This window comes from Hyperolius riggenbachi, chromosome 12 (genome assembly GCF_040937935.1).
Source record: "Hyperolius riggenbachi isolate aHypRig1 chromosome 12, aHypRig1.pri, whole genome shotgun sequence".
NCBI lineage: Eukaryota > Metazoa > Chordata > Amphibia > Anura > Hyperoliidae > Hyperolius > Hyperolius riggenbachi.
Window position 1 is genome coordinate 22,299,636 of NC_090657.1, and position 18,426 is coordinate 22,318,061.

Genomic DNA, 18,426 nt, shown 5'->3' on the forward strand with positions numbered 1-18,426 from the left:
ATCCGATCAAGTATACATTACCTGAGGCTGGCTCCCGGGCGTCTTCTCCGTGCTGCACGGCTCTGTTCCGGCTCCATCCATCCCGGCGCTTCCTGTGTCACTGCAGTGACCAGGAAGTTCAAATAGAGGGCGCTCTATTTGAACTTCCTGGTCACGGAGTAACACAGGAAGCGCCGTAATAGAGCCGGAACAGAGCCGTGCAATGCGGAGAAGATGCCCGGGAGCCAGCATCAGGTAATGTATACGGGGGGGGGGGGGGGGGGGACAGACGGCAGGAGCAGCTCAGCAGATGGTGAATCGGTTTCAGGCTGAAATCGATTCACAATCTGTTTGCAGTAAAGGCAGCCATACGATCCCTCTCTGATCAGATTCGATCAGATAGGGATCTGTCAGCTGGTCGATCTAATGGCACATCGACCAGTGTATGGCTACCTTTAGAGTGAGATATGAAGAGGAGGAGACTGGCACTAGATGTGGGCAAGAATCATTGGGTGCACCGGATCCTGTACAGTATGCTAAAACGTGCTCTCAGAAACATACATTGCATGCGAAGAAGAAGAAAATCAAGGCACTGTGATAGCAAAAATGAGGTACCTTTAATCCACGGTGTAACAGACAGCGGGGTACACAGTGGGGGTGAGGGGATGCCTGACAGCTGTTTCGCTAAGAAAGCTTCTTCAGAGGCAAATATAAGGTTTTATATTTGCCTCTGAAGAAGCTTTCTTAGCGAAACAGCTGTCAGGCATCCCCTCACCCCCACTGTGTACCCCGCTGTCTGTTACACTGTGGATTAAAGGTACCTCATTTTTGCTATCACAGTGCCTCGATTTTCTTCTTCTTCGCACCTTTAGAGTGAGCTTTCTGACACTGGACAGTACGTGTCCCTCCAGAATATCTTGATAGTCGCAAGATTTAATTGTTCCCTGTTTAAGGCGCGTACACAGGCCATATTTTCACACACGACGGGTCCGCCAGAAACAGCCATTCAGAAACAGCCTTATCAGTCTGCCGACAGCGCGTACACACGTGCTACTGTCGGCTGAACGTCCGCACAGCGGGAGGGTCTGGCGGGCTCGTCGTGTGCGGAAATATGGCGTGTGTACACACCTTTAGATTCAGGGCCCCCTGTACTCAATGTAGCAAAGCAGACCCAAAACATAGTTAACCCCCGATGTTTGACAGTGGATTTGGTATTTCTTAGAAAGCTTAATTCTTTCAAATTTTCTCTTAGATCATTTTGTATCTTCTGTTTAAAATAACTTTTCTGCGCTCTGCAATTGAAATGGAAAAAGTCTACTTCAGGTAATTAATTGTCACTGTGAAGGCACTCTGATATTATGCGGTGACACTAATGTGACACTAATGCAGTACTTAACGAAAGCTTAGATAGGTCCCGTCCACTAGCCCAGGCATCCACATCACCACCAGGGGCACCACAATCCTCATCCATCCAGACCTTATTTCGAACCCAGAGTCTATGCGATGCATGGCGAGAATTAAACCCTTCTACAAAAGATTATACATTCTATTCGAACCCACACGGCAGCTTTTGTCGTATTGACCACCTATTTCTCCATCAGCACCTTTTATCAAATGTATCCAGAGCTAAGATCCTAACGGTTCCATGGTCAGACCATAGCCCACTACTTGTTCATTTTACCTCTCTAATCCCAAGGAAATTAAGCTTTAAATGGAGACTGAACGATTCTCTTTTATCAGATACTCTCACCCTAGAACAAATACATGCATATATAACTGAATATATTGACATAAATGGAGAATCTGTTTCGTCCCCAATATCGTTATGGGAAGCATTGAAGGTCACCATACGAGGGCGCATAATAGGCCTGGCCTCACATAAGAAAAAACAAAAACAAAAAGATATCACAGAATTAACCACTAAGCTTGAGCTGGCAGAAGCCGAGTGGAAAGCCAACCCCACATCACCTCTCAAAAAAGCGAGGGACTTCCTGCGCACACAACTTGATCTAAAATTAACAGACCAGGCAGAAAAACATTTACGTTGGCAAAAGAATAAATTCTATAGATGGGGCAATAAACCCCATACCCTATTAGCAAATAAGCTGAAAAACCGAATATATAAACCCCCCACCCTGGCGGTTAGGTCCCCACAGGGCAGGGTCTCTTCAGATCCAGCCAAAATAGTCTCTAACTTGCATGATTTTCTAGTAAAGTTATACAGTAAACCCACGACAGTCAGTGGTCCTGATATAGATGATTTTCTAAGTACTATTCCTCTCCCGCAGATACCCCCTGACTTGGTGACATCGTTGAATAGAGACATTACCTTAGAGGAAGTGTTGTTAGCTATTAAGGCTCTCAAAATCTCTAAAACCCCAGGACCAGATGGGTTCTCTGGCCTATTTTATAAAAAATACGCACCCATTCTGTCCCCTCTTTTGGTGTCTCTATTTAATGCCTATAAAACAGGTAACACGCCTCATGGCAGCTCTCTTCAAGCAGATATTGCCATGCTCCCCAAGACAGAACTGGAACCTCTCGAACCATATCAGTTTAGACCAATATCTTTGCTGAATATAGATAATAAACTTTTAAGTAAAATTATGACCGCCAGGCTAAATCTCTTCCTGGCGGAAATAATACATAAAGATCAGGTGGGCTTTGTCCCAGGCAGACAGGCTTCGGATGCCACCTTAAGAGCAATCCAAATTATAGATCTACTAAACAAGAGGAAAATCCCGGGTCTGTGCCTATCCTTGGACATTTACAAGGCCTTCGACACAATCTCATGGGAATATTAAAGGTGGCCATACACTGGTCGATGTGCCATTAGATCGACCAGCTGACAGATCCCTATCTGATCGAATCTGATCAGATAGGGATCGTATGGCTGCCTTTACTGCAAACAGATTGTGAATCGATTTCAGCCTGAAACCATTCACAATCTGTTCAGCTGCTCCTGCCGCCTGTCCCCCCCCGTATACATTACCTGAGGCTGGCTCCCGGGCGTCTTCTCCGCACTGCACCGCACCGCTGTTCTTGCTCCATCCCGGCACTTCCTGTGTTACTCCGTGACCAGGAAGTTCAAATAGAGCGCCCTCTATTTCAACTTCCTGGTCACCGGAGTGACACAGGAAGTATAAGCGTACAATGGGACATGCGGAAATGCGGTGCAGCGAGGAGAAGAGGACCCCGGAGCCAGCTTCAGGTAATGTATACATGCTCGGATCGGGCCCGAATCGTACGCCGCAAGCGACGCGCTCCTACCGCCGGGCGATCGAGGTTAATTTCCCGCACGGCGCGATCGACGGACCGATCCGATTTCGGGAGGAAATCGGATCGGCGGGTGCGTTTAGCGCAAGCGATTGGCAGCAGATCCGATCCCAGGATCGGATCTGCTGTCGAAACGGCCGTGAATCGAGCCAGTGTATGGCCTGCTTTATTCAAAGTGTTGGGCAAGTGGGGAATGGGGGACTCCTTTATTACATGGATAAAAACATTATATTCTAATCCAACAGCCAGTGTTCATTACGCTGGATTCTATTCCCCTATATTTAAGATCTATAGAGGCACCCGTCAGGGATGTCCCCGTTCTCCCATTTTATTCATTCTGGCCATGGAACCATTGGCAATAGCTATTCGACAAGAAAGCAAGATACAGGGTGTAGAATTAGCAGGGGTGCACCACAAATTAAATCTATTCGCAGATGACCTGCTACTTTTTCTTTCACAACCTGAATCCTCTATCCCGGAGCTATTTAACCTACTAACTAAGTTCTCTCGGCTGTCAGGACTACAAATTAATACTAGTAAATCAAAAGCTCTTAATATAAACTTACCTCGAGAAACCTGTCAAAATATTCAAACTCAGTTCTCATTCTCCTGGACAGACCCCACACTAGAATATCTGGGCATTAAATTAACCTCTTCATATCAAACGCTTTTCCGCAATAATTATTATCCTCTAAATAAAGTGATCACGCAAACACTAACCCAGTGGGCTACATATAACCTCTCCTGGTTGGGTCAAATAAACTCCATCAAAATGACGCTTTTGCCCAAAATCTTGTACCAATTCAGGATGCTACCAGTCCGCATACCCCCTCACTTTCTCAGGATGCTTCAGAGTAAACTTTTAAAATTTATTTGGAAAGATACCCGCCCTAGGATCCCTAAATCTACAATGTACGCTCACAAAAGGAGTGGGGGCCTAGGAGTACCAAATTTAATACATTATTATCAAGCGGCACAAGTGGTCCATTTAATAGACTTATATAAAGGCCCTAAAATGCCTGCATGGTCCCTGTTCGATATCCCAGCAGCCGCCCCTCAATCGGTCCAAACCCCCATATGGATATCAAAAGCTCTCCGTCCACAGGATCTGAGCGTAGTCCTGCAGCACTGCCTGTACACATGGGACTCGATAAGATATTCCAAAAAATTACTCTCCCCCACTTTGCCTCTATTATCCTTTATCAACAACCCTTTGTTTAAACCTGGCTATGACAACTCACACAGCTTTAAATGGTCTAGAGATAGAGGCATTGAACAAATTAAGTTTCTCTTGGGTAACTCAGGTGTTCTAACATGGAATGAACTACAGGAAAAATATCAGATCCCACCATCTGAAAAATTTCGCTACTTACAAATCAAGCACTGGCTGTCTTCCCTAATACCCCTACAAACGCAATTTCCTGTGGTTCTAACACGATTTGAACGCTTTTGCTCCAACGAGCCCTTGGCCAAGGGTATAATCTCTGACCTCTATGCACTTTTAAACGACCCGCCTCTTTCTTTTCACCATAAATATAGGACCAGATGGGAGCTAGATTTGAAAAGCAGCAAATCGCAGGAAGAATGGGAAGAAACATGGGGAGTGATTCCTAGACTCTCTCTTAACCTGGCAGTGATTGAATCGGCCTACAAAGTCCTAATGAGATGGTACTGGGTTCCTGCCAGGTTAGCTCACCTACCTGGAGCAAATGCAGGATTATGTTTTCGCGGTTGTGACTCTAAAGGGGACATGCTCCATACCTTCTGGACATGCCCGATGCTCTCCAGATTTTGGAATAGAATCTATAGGCTGATTCACTCGCTGACAGGCAGAAGAGCTACAAGGGACCCTTGGTCAGCTCTACTCCATTTTAAAATCCCATCCCTCACAAAAACTCAAAACTCCCTTGTCCACTATATTTTTATTGCAGCAAACCAGACAATAGCTAAAGCTTGGAAAACACAATTTGTATCTTTTGAGGAGGTGAAACAGAGAGTTACAACCTTTATGGTACAAGAACAAATGGCGAGCATACTTGAGGATAGGGAGGTAAAATTCCATAAAACATGGGATCCATGGATATCTTACATTGGTCCACAATGAGAAGTGACTCGGAATTTATTTACTGGTAATATAGTACTTTTCTCTGATGATGACCCCTATCAGGGTCGATATGTAATCATATCCAAGACTCTTTCGGCCCCGGCCTATTGAATACACATGAGACGACTTATGTACAATGATAGAGAAGCCTGTTAGAATACAAATACATTATCTTGGTGTGAAACGCCTCTGGCTCAGTATCACCAGGCTCTAATATATGCTTGTTTGTGGAAACCACATGTCTTCCATGTTCACTTTAATGCACACCGTGTTCAGTCTGTTAAAACTTGAAAATTTGAAAATCTTCAATAAAAATTTTGAAACAGAAATGGAAAAAGTACCAAAAAGTAGGTGAAAAGGTACTGTCAAAATTATTCTAAGTGTTTTCTTGCTTACTGGTGGATTAAGGCTAATTTCACACCAGGACGTTGCGTTAGAGGGGGCGTTAAGGTCGCATAACGTCCCCCTAACTCAACGCCTGGTGGTGCTGGATCTGGACGTCAGAGTGAGCCGCGTTGTGCAGCTCACTCTGGCGTCAGTGATGCCGTGATGCGCACTCTTGTGCGTGGTCACGTGGTCCCGCCGGCCAATCGCCGCACAGAACGGCTGCTCCAGGAAGTAAACACTGCACGTCACACCGTGCAGTGAATATTAATTAGCCATGTGCCTGGCCGCTCTCCGCTCCTTCCCAACATTACTGAGCATGTGCAAGCAGTCTAACGCGGCTCAGCCGCGTCCAAAGTACTGCATGCAGTACGTTGCCTTGTGACGCAGCGTTACACTGTTACGCAACGTCCGCACTGTGAACAGCCCCATTGATTTTTCATTACTGTGCGGTGGGCTGCGTCACAGGCTGCTCTAACGTGCGCCTGTAACGTCCCACTGTAAAACCAGCCTAAAAGGTATGTTATTGATCATGGGTGAAATTATCACCTAGGAGAACACTTGAGAGAAAAAGTGAATTGAATGAGGGCAGTTTGGCCTGATCCAATTACATTTTTACTCCTAGGTTTTCTCCTAGCGTATCACATTATAAATAAAATGTCTTTTAAAGTAGGCTTGTCAGCCATAAAATCAAATTCCATTTACCCACTGTACTGTGTTTATTATGCAGTCTTCAGCCTGACTCTACATTGCAAGCATTCCAATATAATCATAAATGTTTCTGCTGTAATGCATCTTATCTAAGTCAGCCTGGCTCTATTTGGTACATTGCCAAGGGGAGGGAAGCTTGTAAAGTCCCCTCCCACATTCCTGCTCCTCACTGATTGGCTGAGGGCAGTTCAGTGTGAAGCTGCTGAAATAAGATTTATGCTGTGCTCACATGTGTTTACAAAGCAAGCTAGATATGACAGTGCAGTTTCTAGAAGAAGAAGAAAAAAAAGAGTAAGGGCTGGTGCGCACCGAGCGGGTTTTTTGGCGTTTTTCGCTTGATCAATGTATCTCAATGGGGTGGTTCACACCAGAGCGGGAGGCGTTTTGCTGAAACGGGCTGTGGCCATTAGCCCTGCCTCAATGCGGAAGAGATCCCCCGCTGCACGGAGGGGATTTGGAAGGTAAGGGACCCCCGTTTAGCGGCGATATAGCTTCAGGGTCTCTTTAAGCCACCAGCAAGCAAGAATTTACTCAGAATAATTGTGACAGTACTTTTTCACCTACTTTTTGGTACTTTTTCAATTGCAGAGTGCAAAGGTTACCATGAAAACTGATCTCCTAGGAGAAAACTTTGGAGAAAAGAGGAATTGAATAAGGACCTTTGTGTTTAACCAACTTTCCAGAAGACTCCAGTTTTGTCTACTTTGTCCAAATGGCACTGGCCCCTATTCAATTAACGTTATCTCCTGAGTTTTCTCCTAAATGATAAATTCACACCTTGTCAATAAATTGCCTTTTAAGCTACCAATAGGCAAGCAAATAATTACAATTAATCTGACAGTACTTTATCACCTACTTTTTGGTACTTTTTCTGTTGCAAATTTCTGAAAACATATTTTAATGGGAAGATAGAAAATGATCTCCTAGGAGAAAAGTTGAATTGAATAAGGGCCACTGTGGCTTGTCAATATGCATTTTAGCAAATTCCAGTCTGACCCTTTTATGCTTTTTATTTTCAACAGTGGAGCCCTTCTGGGTTTTCTTCCATTGTGGCCACTGTCAGTAGAAAAGTGCTGGATGTTACAAACAGAAGAACCTTGACTTTGGACTCTTATCTCTTTTTAAGCTGCCCTTGGCTGCTCCATGAATTATGTTTCTGGGGTTAGTTGGTTGCCTTAAAATATAGGATAGGAATTTTTACTGCGGTATTTTATATTTCTTTGTCTTTGATTGGAGCTCCTGGTGATGTATTTAATTTTATTTTTTACATTCATTTTACTTTTTGGCCACTAGATGGTGCTATACACTATACTGGAAGTTACCAGGAATTGTTCAATTACTTTTTTTAACTACATTTGTTACTTCCTTGATAAGAAGAACAAGAAATCCAGCACTATTCAGTTTATTGAAAGTTCAGATGCAGGGTAAAAATGCAAACAGTGTCACAAGCAACATGCTGGCACATGAATGACAGTGAACTGTGTGCGAGCTAAAGTATACTTAGCTGGAACTTGTGCTGGAGTAGTGGAGCGTGGCAGTGGGCGCCGTGGTGCATGGCCTTAGGACCGTTTCATGGAGGGGAATCCTAGCTTCTTCCTGAGGCAAGTGCACAAAGCTGGCTTAAAGAGAATCTGTATTGTTAAAATCACCCAAAAGTAAACATACCAGTGCGTTAGGGGACATCTCCTATTACCCTCTGTCACAATTTTGCCGCTCCCCGCCGCATTTAAAGTGGTTAAATCCAACACGACATCGGGGCATCAGTAGAATTATCACCTCCACCAGATCTAGGTGCCCGTTTAGATGTATGTCGAGGTTTCTTTGGTTTTGATACAGGAGGCCTTCTGCCTCTACCAAATGAGACTTTTTGCCACGCATACACAAAGCCAGACGTGTAGTCGTTACTATCTCTCTGGAACTTCTCTCTTTTCTCCACCTCTGCCATCGATTGATAGATCTCTAGTTTCGATTTCAATTGCTCCTGGAAACCGGTAAATTCCTCCACAGACAGCAATGTTTTGAGGTCAGTACACATTTTGGCGATCTTATCATCCAAGGTGGACAACTCACGTTGTATTCTGATAACAAGATGTACCATGGCATCAAATGCCGCCTTGTTCCAGATATGCTCCCACCCGGTACAGAACTCGCCATCTTTTGGAAATAACATTGGAGGCACATTGGCCCTCATCTGCCTTGGAATGCGTCCGACGCGGTGGTATTCCGCTAAAGTTTTGGCATGGATGTCGTAATCAATGCGTCTGCGATTGAGTTGTTCCAATTCTCTTTTCAGAAAGAGATGGTCTGGTTGTTGTAGAAAGGACACTCCTCCGGCAGCTTCAGACATAACTCGGATAGCTTGGTCATTGGTGTAAGCCAAGGTAATAGCAGCAAGGCTTCCTTCTGTGTCACCCATGGTGCCAAGGTCGTGGGCCATAGACATAGAAACTGGATAGACCAGCACCCGAATGGGGACAGACGTGTGCTAGAGTGGAAAGACCCAATAGCCCTCAGAGGGTCAGCAAAGTCCAACACGAGAAGTCCACAGCACCACGTCAGTAATGTATAGCTGCATCCTGATTGGTTATGACGTTTTGACAGCTAGTATATATAGGAGTAGCAATTGGTTTGTATTTCAGAGAGAGCCTGATACAGCTTGAGGAAGGACCTTGTCCGAAACAGCGTCTGTCGCTGTTATGGCTATCTCTTTGTATTTCTTTTAATAAAAGAGCTATACATTACTGACGTGGTGCTGTGGACTTCTCGTGTTGGACTTTGCTGACCCTCTGAGGGCTATTGGGTCTTTCCACTCTAGCACACGTCTGTCCCCATTCGGGTGCTGGTCTATCCAGTTTCTATATTTAAAGTGGTTAAAAACAGTTTTAAAAAGTTTGTTTATAAACAAACAAAATGGCCACCAAAACAGGAAGTAGGTTGATGTACAGTATGTCCACACATAGAAAATACATCCATACACAAGCAGGCTGTATACAGCATTCCTTTTGAATCTCAAGAGATCATTTGTGTGTTTCTTTCCCCCTGCATCTCTCATGCACTGAAGTTTCAGGCTGCTCTTTTCTTCCTGCAAACAGCTTTGCCATTGTCTGTAATTCCTCACTATGTGAAAGCCCAGCCAGCTCAGAGGACGATTTATCCAGCTTGTAAAAGATAAGAGAGAAGAGAGAAGCTGCTCTAATCTAAATAACACACAGCAGTGTGCAGAGAGGGGCCAGGAGGGGGGAGATGCATCACAGAAACACAACACTGAAGAACTTGGCAGCCTTCCAGACACAGTCTGACAAGTCTGACAAGTGAGAGATAAGTTGATTTATTACAGAGACTGTGATAGTACAAAATGCTGCAGTAAGCCAGAACACATTAGAATAGCTTTTGGAACTTGTAGGATGATAAAAAACAGGATGCAATTTTTGTTACGGAGTCTCTTTAATGGAGCTGCCGATATATGCGTCTTAAACAGAGACGCATTCCGGTATGCCAAATGGCCCCCCGTCCGCTGGAGTGATGTGGAAGTAGCCGTGGAGCAGAGACTGGAAGGAGGAGAGAGAGGAGGAGGGTCAGTCGGCCCTCGGTCAGTTGGCGGCTGGCCAATAAATACTGTGGCTGAGTATGACACGAGGGGCTTCCCTTTTTGTCATGGTAACGCTATATTAGCATAACCTACCGTTGGCATGGATGAGGTACTCCAGGCTAAAGGGCATTAGCCTGTAAAAGAGCAGGGGTGGCAGTGAACCCCTAAAGTGGTGCTAAAGTGTGAGATGGTGGGGAAAGGAAGAAGTGAGCAGAAGTGAAGTGAGGGGAGGAAAGTGGGGAAAGGGAGAAGTGAGCAGAAGTGAAGTGAGGGGAGAAAAGTGGGGAAAGGGAGAAGTGAGCAGAAGGAAGTGAGGGGAAGAAAGTGGGGAAAGGGAGAAGTGAGCAGAAGGAAGTGAGGGGAGGAAAGTGGGGAAAGGGACAAGTGAGCAGAAGGAAGTGAGGGGAGGAAAGTGGGGAAAGGGAGAAGTGAGCAGAAGGAAGTGAGGGGAGGAAAGTGGGGAAAGGGAGAAGTGAGCAGAAGGAAGTGAGTGAGGAAAGTGGGGAAAGGGAGAAGTGAGCAGAAGTGAAGTGAGCGGAGGAAAGTGGGGAAAGGGAGAAGAGAGCAGAAGTGAAGTGAGGGGAGGAAAGTGGGGAAAGGGAGAAGTGAGCAGAAGTGAAGTGAGGGGAGGAAAGTGGGGAAAGGGAGAAGTGAGCAGAAGTGAGGGGAGGAAAGTGGGGAAAGGGAGAAGTGAAGTGAAGTGAGGGGAGGAAAGTGGGGAAAGGGAGAAGTGAGCAGAAGTAAAGTGAGGGGAGGAAAGTGGGGAAAGGGAGAAGTGAGCAGAAGTGAGGGGAGGAAAGTGGGGAAAGGGAGAAGTGAGCAGAAGTGAGGGGAGGAAAGTGGGGAAAGGGAGAAGTGAAGTGAGGGGAGGAAAGTGGGGAAAGGGAGAAGTGAGAAGACGTGAAGTGAGCGGAGGAAAGTGGGGAAAGGGAGAAGTGAGCAGAAGTGAAGTGAGCGGAGGAAAGGGAGAAGTGAGCAGAAGTGAGGGGAGGAAAGTGGGGAAAGGGAAAAGTGAGCAGAAGTGAGGGGAGGAAAGTGGGGAAAGGGAGAAGTGAGCAGAAGTGAAGTGAGGGGAGGAAAGTGGGGAAAGGGAGAAGTGATCAGAAGTGAAGTGAGCGGAGGAAAGTGGGGAAGGGGAGGGAGTGAGCAGAAGTGAGGGGAGGAAAGTGGGGAAAGGGAAAAGTGAGCAGAAGTGAGGGGAGGGGAGGAAAGTGGGGAAAGGGAGAAGTGAGCAGAAGTGAAGTGAGCGGAGGAAAGTGGGGAAAGGGAGAAGTGAGCAGAAGTGAAGTGAGGGGAGGAAAGTGGGGAAAGGGAGAAGTGAGCAGAAGTGAAGTGAAGTGAGGGGAGGAAAGTGGGGAAAGGGAGAAGTGAGCAGAAGGAAGTGAGGGGAGGAAAGTGGGGAAAGGGAGAAGTGAGCAGAAGTGAAGTGAGGGGAGGAAAGTGGGGAAAGGGAGAAGTGAGCAGAAGTGAAGTGAGCGGAGGAAAGTGGGGAAAGGGAGAAGTGAGCAGAAGTGAAGTGAGGGGAGGAAAGTGGGGAAAGGGAGAAGTGAGCAGAAGGAAGTGAGGGGAGGAAAGTGGGGAAAGGGAGAAGTGAGCAGAAGGAAGTGAGTGAGGAAAGTGGGGAAAGGGAGAAGTGAGCAGAAGTGAAGTGAGCGGAGGAAAGTGGGGAAAGGGAGAAGAGAGCAGAAGTGAAGTGAGGGGAGGAAAGTGGGGAAAGGGAGAAGTGAGCAGAAGTGAAGTGAGGGGAGGAAAGTGGGGAAAGGGAGAAGTGAGCAGAAGTGAGGGGAGGAAAGTGGGGAAAGGGAGAAGTGAAGTGAAGTGAGGGGAGGAAAGTGGGGAAAGGGAGAAGTGAGCAGAAGTAAAGTGAGGGGAGGAAAGTGGGGAAAGGGAGAAGTGAGCAGAAGTGAGGGGAGGAAAGTGGGGAAAGGGAGAAGTGAGCAGAAGTGAGGGGAGGAAAGTGGGGAAAGGGAGAAGTGAAGTGAGGGGAGGAAAGTGGGGAAAGGGAGAAGTGAGAAGACGTGAAGTGAGCGGAGGAAAGTGGGGAAAGGGAGAAGTGAGCAGAAGTGAAGTGAGCGGAGGAAAGGGAGAAGTGAGCAGAAGTGAGGGGAGGAAAGTGGGGAAAGGGAAAAGTGAGCAGAAGTGAGGGGAGGAAAGTGGGGAAAGGGAGAAGTGAGCAGAAGTGAAGTGAGGGGAGGAAAGTGGGGAAAGGGAGAAGTGATCAGAAGTGAAGTGAGCGGAGGAAAGTGGGGAAGGGGAGGGAGTGAGCAGAAGTGAGGGGAGGAAAGTGGGGAAAGGGAAAAGTGAGCAGAAGTGAGGGGAGGGGAGGAAAGTGGGGAAAGGGAGAAGTGAGCAGAAGTGAAGTGAGCGGAGGAAAGTGGGGAAAGGGAGAAGTGAGCAGAAGTGAAGTGAGGGGAGGAAAGTGGGGAAAGGGAGAAGTGAGCAGAAGTGAAGTGAAGTGAGGGGAGGAAAGTGGGGAAAGGGAGAAGTGAGCAGAAGGAAGTGAGGGGAGGAAAGTGGGGAAAGGGAGAAGTGAGCAGAAGTGAAGTGAGGGGAGGAAAGTGGGGAAAGGGAGAAGTGAGCAGAAGTGAAGTGAGCGGAGGAAAGTGGGGAAAGGGAGAAGTGAGCAGAAGTGAAGTGAGGGGAGGAAAGTGGGGAAAGGGAGAAGTGAGCAGAAGTGAAGTGAGGGGAGGAAAGTGGGGAAAGGGAGAAGGGAGCAGAAGTGAAGTGAGGGGAGGAAAGTGGGGAAAGGGAGAAGTGAGCAGAAGTGAAGTGAGGGGAGGAAAGTGGGGAAAGGGAGAAGTGAAGTGAGGGGAGGAAAGTGGGGAAAGGGAGAAGTGAGCAGAAGTGAAGTGAGGGGAGGAAAGTGGGGAAAGGGAGAAGTGAGCAGAAGTGAAGTGAGCAGAGGAAAGTGGGGAAAGGGAGAAGTGAGCAGAAGTGAAGTGAGGGGAGGAAAGTGGGGAAAGGGAGAAGTGAGCAGAAGTGAAGTGAGGGGAGGAAAGTGGGGAAAGGGAGAAGTGAGCAGAAGTCAAGTGAGGGGAGGAAAGTGGGGAAAGGGAGAAGTGAGCAGAAGTGAAATGAGGGGAGGAAAGTGAGGAAAGGGAGAAGTGAGCAGAAGTGAAGTGAAGTGAGCGGAGGAAAGTGGGGAAAGGGAGAAGTGAACTGAAGTGAGGGGAGGAAAGTGGGGAAAGGGAAAAGTGAGCAGAAGTGAAGTGAGGGGAGGAAAGTGGGGAAAGGGAGAAGCGAGCAGTCTCTTTCTGCATATAACAGCAGCTCCATTTAGCCAACTTTGTGCACCTGCCTCAGGAAGAAGCTATGATTTCCCTCTGCATAATGGTCGTAAGGCCGTGCACCACGCCGCCCACTGCCACACTCCACTACTCCAGTTCCAGCTTTAGTTCACACACAGTTCACTGTCATTCATATGCCAGCATTTTGCTTGTGACACTGTGTAACGATCTGCTGAGCGGTCTGCACGGGCAGACAGCTGTTTGTCCATTCCTTAAGTCTGAGGGCTGCAGGTCTCTGGAAAAGAGACCTGCCTGTGCTTTGCAAGTATCTGACCTGTTCTGCTGCTGAGCAATTTGCATACACTTGTCATGCAAACGGCCTAGCTGCCTCCTTGGAAGGCTTGCAGTATAAATACCATGTGATCCCAGAATCCTTTGCTGCTCATAGAGGTTTGTTCCTGCTGGACTCACCTGTAGTGTCAGCCACTGCTATCTTAGTATAGTTAATTCTTGGGGAGTGCTCCTTGCATTCCTAGTTAGTGCAGTCAGTTTGTGTATAATTTGTACTGCCTATTCTGTCCTGTTTTGTCTGTCGCGTTTGCTCTGTCGCCAGCGACAGTTGATAGCGAATCGCTCTGTCTTGTTTGGATCGCACTAGCCTCTAGCGGTAGCGGCTGTGGATCCTTCTGATCTGAGTTCCTGGAGTGTAAGCTGGAGCAGCGATTGCTACTGGCTACCTCATCTGTCTGTCTTGTCTGTTTGTGCTCCTTGGTGTTATTTGTAGCTATTTAGGGTGGTTTGCTTGTCTCTGTTGCGCTTTTCGTGCGGAGACCGCGCTGTAAACGCGTTCACTGTTGTGAATGAGTGCGGTGTTCACGTTTAGCTAGCGTTTATTATTTTCCTTATCTTTTATTGTTGTTTGCTGTGCCTTTGCTACTCTCGTGCTCTGTCCTGCTCAGTCTGGTGTCACTATTTGGCAATCGCCATTCTTGCGATTGCGTTCCCACTTCGTTTCCGCAGTTGTGTGTTCACCGTCGCTGGATGGCGACTAGTTTGGTGGACACACATTGCTTCTGTCTCTATGCTCTCTCTTTTTGGGGGCTATCTTGCCTTGTGTTGCTTCTCTTCGTACAATTTCCATCTGGCATTTGTGGCAGCGCAGGGGGTTTAGTCCTCTGCACTCCACAGCTCCATCTGCCGGTGGGAATTCCCCTCTACTGGTGCTTGCACCAAAAGCTGGGTTCTAGTATTTTGACACGCTTGTGGAGGACTTCCGCAGCGTCAGCGCACAGAGATATCCCACAATCGTTACACACTGTTTGCATTTACCCTGCATTTGAACTTGCAATAAACTGCATAGTGCCAGATTTTTTGTACTTTGTTGTTGTCAAGTTTGGATTCTGTTCTTCATCCAGAGCACAACCAATTTCTTGGAGTAACTTCTGTACTTATTTGCTACCCATCAATCCAAAATTACATTTACCTGAGTGCCAACATTTTCTTACATTGACGCTACTTACTTTCACTTTTACAAATCAACATTCCTCGTGATTCAAGGCATGGTTTTTCATTCACAGGCACTTCAATTGGCTCAGGGAACACATGTTCCCCTTCACCAATCACCAACATGTCCCACCGTGAGCGAGGGGCAGGAGCACGCACACCCGCCACAACAACACTGGACGGATATATGTCTAAAACTGGATGGATATATCCATCCAGGTTGAGTGAAGTGGTTAAAGAGGGTTGTAACATCAAAAAATAAAAAATTGCCAAAAGATAGTGTCCCAAAAATATATGTATCACCCTTTTTTTTTTTTTCTTAAATAGGTTCCTATATGTGCCCAATTTTTATATTTTTTTACCTGCCGGGGATGCATTTGCAACTGTGCAGTGCCAGCGGGATTGTGGGAAGATTTTAGCTACAGTAACAAGCTTATATCAGCTTGCAAATAACAGAAAGCTTTCCATTTCGGATAAGATAAGGACACTATGACCATAAGGTAATTAAATACCTCCTGATTTCAAGAGAACCCGAGGTGGGTTCTAAGAACGCTAATTGCACACAGAGGCTGGGTCTGCAAATACTGCCCAGCCTCTGTTGCTATACTGATGCCCCCACAGGCCTCCCTACGCTCTGCTGTGTCCCACATAAATCATACACCAAGCTGTCGATACGCAGCTGGCTGTTTACCTTGCATCTGTCACTCTCGCTGCTCCCCCGCCTCCTCCATAGCGCCGGTCCCCGCCCGCGTCCCTTCCCTCCCTGCTGATTGGAGGGAAGGGACACAGGGCGGGGACCGGAGCTATGGAGGAGGCGGGGGAGCGGCGAGAGTGATAAACAGTGGCGTAGCAATAGGGCCGAGGGGGCCCTCCCTCAAGCACAATATTAGCTCTCTATTGGCCCTGTGTTGGTAATAATCACTTCTATAGATGCTTTAAATAGTGGTAATCATTAACAAACTGTTTCCCATCCCCTTCTTGCACCTCAGACACTGTAGTTGTCCTTGGTAGGTTTTGGTGCGCCGTATTAATTGCTATGTATAGAGTGCTTGGGGGGCCCCAATGTAAAACTTATGACGGGGCCCATAGCTCCTTAGCTACGCCACTGGTGATAGATGCATGGTAAACAGCCGGCTGCGACACGCTGCGTATCGACAGCTCAGCGTATGATTTATGGGGGGCACAGCAGAGTGCAGGGGGGCCTGTGGAGAGATCAGTATAGCAACAGAGGCTGGGTTGTATACATGCAGACCCAGCCTCTGTGTGCAATTAGCATTCTTAGAACCCACCTCGGGTTCTCTTTCAAGAGTTTACCCAGTGAAGTAAGCCTGTTGTCTAGGTGATGTTTTCTGTGGGACGGACAGTAAGCTATGTCAATAGAGCGTGAAAAGTAACACTGAGCTGGGTTAAAAAAAAGAACAGGGCAGAAGTGATGTCAGTTTTGGCATCACAAAGAAACAGTAAGCATGGAAACCAGCAGAAATATGATTTTCTTTTTTTTATATCATATTATTTTCTCCTACATCTGACAGTGAACACTACAAACAGCAGGATATTACCTATCCTGTTGTTTATAGTGCTAAATAAGTTATTTCTTATTGGATTATTTTTTATTATTATTTCAATTAATATGGCGTTTAACCCCCCTTTAATTCAGACAATATTAACTGACCTTATTTGCAGCAGTGAGGAGCCCATTAGAGAGAACTCGGCTTTCCCCTATACCAGTTTACCAGCGGGATCCTCTCTAACGCCTCCTTTACTATTTTAAGCTGCTATAGTGTTACTGGCCCATGTATGGAACAGCAGTGATTAACTCCTTCTGGAGGTAACTGTCACATTGAAGACACCCCAGAAGACATAAACAAATCTTATATCTCTTTGACAGAAATATTGTGTACAGTTAAATGTAAATCCACTAGCTGCAAACCTCTTTGCAGCTGACCTTGAGGATGGTTTCACACTATATATTGGCTTTAGCGGTGCGTCGCGGCCGCCGCACCGCATCGTCAAAAACAGGCCTTCAGGGACAGGCCAGGAATTTTCCCGGTAGGCCCAGCCCCTTTAACTTTTAATGGGCCCTCCCAGGCCCTGCACCGAGCATCAGCAGAGGAGGGGGTAGCAGCGCAGGAAAGGGGGGCTTGGGCACACAGCAGCAAGGAGGGGGCCCAACTCCCCCCTCCCTCACCTGGGGCAACCCTTTCCGCACTCCCCCCTCCAGAATTTCACACAATGGCAGCGGACGGGCAGGGAACTACTTCTCCTGCGTTCCAGTCGCACGCTTGTGGTCATTTCCAGCTCCAGGTACGCAGAAGCGTATTGTAAAAATACGCTTGCGCTCCGTGACGTCGCAATGTCAACGTTGTTAAAGGACCCTGTGTCGCCATAGACTTACATGAGTTCCAGCCCGACACAGATCACCGCAGGTCGCCGGGGGTCCTGCCCGGTAATGTAGTTTTGCGCTATGGTTAAATTGGACACTTCTGGCGCAGCGTACCGCAACGTGGGAAGTAAGAACTTCCCCATAGGGCCTCATTAGGCTGTGGCAGCAGTGCAGCAGTTTGCCGCACCACGCCAGTGTGAAAGGTCCCTCATTCTACATGGAATCGATAAAATTGGTCAGTGATTGGCCAAGCATAATTGATAGTGTGTAGCGGGCTTTACTCTGCACATAGATTTTGTAGTGTTTAGGAAAGTAATTACCACCCAGCAGAGAGCGATATCACAGGCAATATTACTGTAAATAAACTATTATCTGCCACAACAACCTGCATACCAGATGAGCAGTGCAGCTGTGAGTCTATCCATTTTTAAAGTGGACCTGAACTCTTGCACAGGACACAGGGAGAACATAGAGAAATGCGCCCTGTATGTATTTATAGAGTTTAGCCTGTCCAATTCCCCCCTCATCTGTGACTAATCACAAGTATAATTTCATATCTTAGCTATGTCAGCTCAGGAATCTCGGCAGAGCAGCTAATTAGTAAACATAGGATGGGCAGCTGGGCAGCACGGTGGCGCCTTGCAGCGCTGGGACCCCGGTTTGAATCCCAGCCAGGTCAACGTCTGCAAGGAGTTTGTATGTTCTCCCCGTGTCTGTGTGGGTTTCCTCCGGGTACTCCGGTTTCCTCCCACATCCCAAAAACATACAGATAAGTTAATTGGCTTCCGCCTAAATTGGCCCTAGACTATGATACATGCACTACACGATACATACATAGACATATGACTGTGGTAGGTATTACATTGTGAGCCCCTCAGAGGGACAGTTGAGTGACAAGACAATACAGTGGGTTGCAAAAGTATTCGGCCCCCTTGAAGTTTTCCACATTTTGTCACATTACTGCCACAAACATGCATCAATTTTATTGGAATTCCACGTGAAAGACCAACACAAAGTGGTGTACATGTGAGAAGTGGATCGAAAATCATACATGATTCCAAACATTTTTTACAAATCAATAACTGCAAAGTGGGGTGTGCGTAATTATTCAGCCCCCTGAGTCAATACTTTGTAGAACCACCTTTTGCTGCAATTACAGCTGCCAGTCTTTTAGGGTATGTCTCTACCAGCTTTGCACATCTAGAGACTGAAATCCTTGCCCATTCTTCTTTGCAAAACAGCTCCAGCTCAGTCAGATTAGATGGACAGC